The following is a 4,364-nucleotide window of genomic DNA, read 5'->3' as shown; positions in this document are numbered from 1 at the left end:
TCTCCACGGTCTCTGAAAGCCCCACTTTACTTCCTCGAGACAAAGTGCTTTAGAGACATTATTGAGCTTGGGCTCCAGTCTTTCCATTCTACCTTTGGCAGAAGGATGTAGATGAACTGAGAGGAGCACTCATTCAGAAAGTAGAAAAGAGTGGAGCTGTTTCTCAGGTTGTGGGAACTTTCCGCCAAAGCAGAATTGTAGTACTGGCAGGATCAGGGTGCCAAACGGCGCGTCTCCCGCAGATGGAGAGCAAGAAACTGGGAGCTGTAAGAGCAGGAGGAACCTGAAGGTGGAGACATTTGATAGATACCTTTATCCCACTTGGTGGTAGTCCACCAGGAATTCAATGGGACCCCGCGTGAGGTTTGTAATACCAGAGGTCTATCCTGAGGAAAAGTGCTGATACAATGGATTATGAATCCAAAGGTGGCATTTAGTGAAGGAACTAGGGAAGGTGCCATACATGAAAGTGTTTGGGAATCAAGTGCCTGGACTCGGATAAAGCAATTAAAGCACTCACCTCTGGTGAAAATTTAAGGATGTGCCCCAGACTCAGGAGACTGGGATGAGGCAATTGAGGTGAATCATGCAAGTGCAGGGCAGGATCTTGATTTTATTTAAAATTGATATTTTGTTCATCATGGACGTTTTTTGCATTAGTTAGGTCTTTAAAATAGTGCTTTAAAAATTTATCTTCATTATCGAGTTTTGGGGTGCCTCTTATAACTTGTGCCTAAGGAGAGTGCCCCCTAACATCACTCTAGTCCTAGGCATCATTAGGTGGCTTTCTACTCTAAAAGAGGCTTCTATCTGCGTTCCCAAGTTAGTTCCTGAGACCTAAAATTTGTGAGACTGGGGGTGGGGATTCGTGAATGAGGTACTTGATATTTATGTGTAAAAATGTAGGACCCTGAAGCACCTTTTCAGAATGCCTTACTTTGGATTTTGTAACACCTAATTGGGTTTAAACTTGTTTCAACCACAGCCGAAATCCTTATGCTGGAAGGTCAATCAAAAAAAGGAAGTTAACCCTTTGAACAGTTACTTAAAGGAATAAACTCATTTGTGTTCATGTGGATTAAAACATTGCAATCATTAGTTTTAAAAATATTCATAGCTGTTTTAGAATACCAAACCATCCCTTCAAACTAAAATACAGCCTAATGGAAGAACCTATCATTTTTACCTTTACACATTCTTCCCCAGCACCTACAGTGTGGAATTAAACAGATTAGGTAGTAGAGAATGTTTGCAGCTCAATTTCCCTCCTCCAACCTCATATTACATTCTGATTCAAGTAGGTAAATCAGAAAGACATTTAAATTGCTTCCTTTTCCCACAGTTATTGGGATCATCCCTAGATTCCCTAGATGCCTCTTTAACTCTTATGGTGAAGGCATTACTGGGAGAGCCTAGATATGTTTCAATCATTTTCTTTTCCAAGAGTTAGAAGGTAAACATAAAATTTGGGTTCCATATAAGGATTGCTTCATAAGGATAAGGAGAAACATGAAGAGAATGAAAAATGTGTCAACACTGGAAGACACTCAGCAAATTCGTATTTAGCATTATTTTGTGAGTTGGATTTTGTTTTTATAGACTAGCCTATGAAACTGCAAAATGCTGTGGTATGCAAAGTTGCCTTACATGGTTTCTGCCCTTAAGAATTTATATAATTGTGTAGGATAAAGCAAGCAGATACAAACATTTGTAAATCAAGGTTGCTTGCATCATGTGAGTGGTACAATATAAGTTCAATAATAAAACAGATGAGAACTATGGTTTAGGACTGAGATCACTGGAGAAGGATTTTGTTGAGGAGGTAGTATTTGACTTGGCTCTGAACCATTGGATAGACTATTATAGAAAATGCAGAGGCAGGAAAACTTTGTAATTTTTCAGGGAACAGAATGACTAGTCCAGGTGGATTGAAATAAATGATCGTGAGGAGTCTTGGGAGGTAAGGCTTAGTCTGGAGGCAAAGAAGAAACGTGCAGGTCAGTGTGGTCTAAGATTCCTCTTAAGTTTGTGAGCAATTTTCTTTTTTGGTCCATTTCCCTTCCTTGCAGTCTAACCTGTTGCATCTGTGATTTATGTCCTATCAGATTGAAACAATAGTCATGCATGCATACAAAAATTTTCTAAGGTTGAAACATTTCTCTAATTCCTGACCCCCACCACCATGTTCTTTTTTCCAACCATTAACCAGGATAGTCTTTTGTAGAAACCAACCTGCCCTAGGCTTTTTGCCTTTGCTATATTTTTACCTCTGATTGCAGCCCCATTGTCTTATATCTCTGCTTATCAAATGTCTATCAAACTGTTCAGACCCATCAAATATCACTTCTTTGACAAAAGCCTTATCCAATCATTTCAGTCCTAAAAGATTCTATCTTATTACACTATACAATTTAAATTGTACCACTCATATGACACAAGCAAGCTTTGATATTTTCTATTTTCTCCCCAACCACTCAGTCATATAACTTCACGTTGATTTAAAATTTTATATACTTATTTCTCCTTACCTAAATATTTTCTTAGCACATTACGCTCTACATATCTCCTATAGAATTTACTAACTTTAAAAACTATTTTTCTAAAATTGATAAATTATTCCTTAAGTAATTTTTTTGGTATAATTGTCAAAGTGAGAATTTTTTTTGGCTCATTAAAAAAATACATTGGCTTATTTCTCTTTTTTTTTAAAGTATAATTTCCACTTCATTGTCTTTCCAGGGAACAGTATTTCTTTAGTCTTTAAGGACTTAGCTCCTTACATGGGCTTTGGTGAAGGTCGCGGGGCTGCACCTGCAGGTTTAAATCAGGATGGAGTTGTTCGGTCCTTCCGGGCTTTCCGAGAACGATTCCTGACTACCTTGCTGTGAATGGCACAACTCACGCAGTAATGCAGTTTCACATACAGCTTGGGAAGCACATAGGCATTGAAAACAATCGCTTCGGAAATGTCCCTAAAGGCTGTGGCCTCTACGATGTTCCGAATGACGAACTTCTTAATAGCCTTATCCTAGGGCACGCAACGGGCACAGTTGGTACAGCGAATAGGCTGCACGTGGCCACGGCCCTTTTTGGCACGACCATTGTTCCTTCTTTTCTTGGTCATCTTGGAAGCGAGGAGGCGACAGAGGAGCTATTTCTCTTTTTTAAATTATTTATTCATGACTATGAAGGTTAATTGCTGGATAATTCTCTACAGGGCTCTCTAATTTCTCCTGGGTATTAAGAATGCCTACTGCCATCCACAAAACTTACAGGAACTGTAGCATGCCCATTTAGTAACCACTGGGAAATGACACAGGAAGATATGAACAATTATAAAGGAAGGACACCAACATTAAACTGTTTGAGACAGAGAATCCAAAAGAAAGTAGTATTTATGAGAAAACGGATGTTAGGCAGTTAAGGTAAAAGAGGTCATCAAATGTTCTATATATTCTAGCTTAAAATGATATATATGTTGCATAATTCAAAGTGTTTCTCCATATACAGCTTTGCATGCAATGGGATCTCAAAGATACTGATTGATTAGTAATGAATATCTTCTTTTCCATATTAAATTATGTTTAATTTTGGCCTCATCCATTACCATTATTATTATTATATTTCTAAAAAATGAAAAAACGTCAGAAAACTACCTACTATTGTTTGAAAATAATGAGGTAAGGCTTCCATTATATAATTAAAATCTGTGTTTTAAATACATTGTCACTTGGTATTTTCACAGGGAAAAATAAATGGTAAGACTACAGTGAGCCAAAATACATAAATACACTTATTTTGAGCCTTATATAAGATTGATCTGAGGAATTTGCTTAGATTGATGACAGCACTTACCTGAGACTCTGGAAAAATTATAATACTGAAGACCCAAAGCTTCCCATATCCTATGTTTATTTACAGTAGGCTAGAGATTAATAAAATAGTGAATTATTGAGCGATCCCCAATATGAAGGATCTGGAAAGTATGTTTCCAAAGGTAAAAATAAATGAGGCTGCTTTCTAGGGGAAAAAGGAATATAATACAATTATTTGATTTTAATTGTAAAATGTCTACCTATTTTTAAAATAATTATTTGAGGAAATCCTATATTTAGGCTCTCAGACCTTAAAGCTTAAAGGAGGCTGTTGAAGATTTTTTAGTTTAATCCCCTTGGAATACAGATGAATAAATAGTCCAGGGAGTTAAATGACATGCCCAATATCATCTATTGAATGCACAACAGACTTTTTTGGTTTTGTACTAAAAAATGTATCTATGGTTGTGATATTAACAATTACACAACTTATACAGAAATGTTAGTAACTATGTGGCATATTTGGTAAATACAAATTTTGTTCAATTG

General features: G+C 36.8%; 1 pseudogene; it reads right to left on the bottom strand.

The window, feature by feature from the left end:
- Positions 1-2,776: 2,776 nt before the first annotated feature.
- LOC103091559 (40S ribosomal protein S26 pseudogene) lies at positions 2,777-3,124 on the bottom strand (annotated as a pseudogene).
- Between the last annotated feature and the right edge of the window lie 1,240 nt (positions 3,125-4,364).

Source organism: Lipotes vexillifer, unplaced genomic scaffold (genome assembly GCF_000442215.2).
Source record: "Lipotes vexillifer unplaced genomic scaffold, Lipotes_vexillifer_v1.1 scaffold599, whole genome shotgun sequence".
NCBI classification, from domain to species: Eukaryota; Metazoa; Chordata; class Mammalia; order Artiodactyla; family Lipotidae; genus Lipotes; species Lipotes vexillifer.
This window is presented reverse-complemented; position numbering and strand designations above follow the sequence as displayed.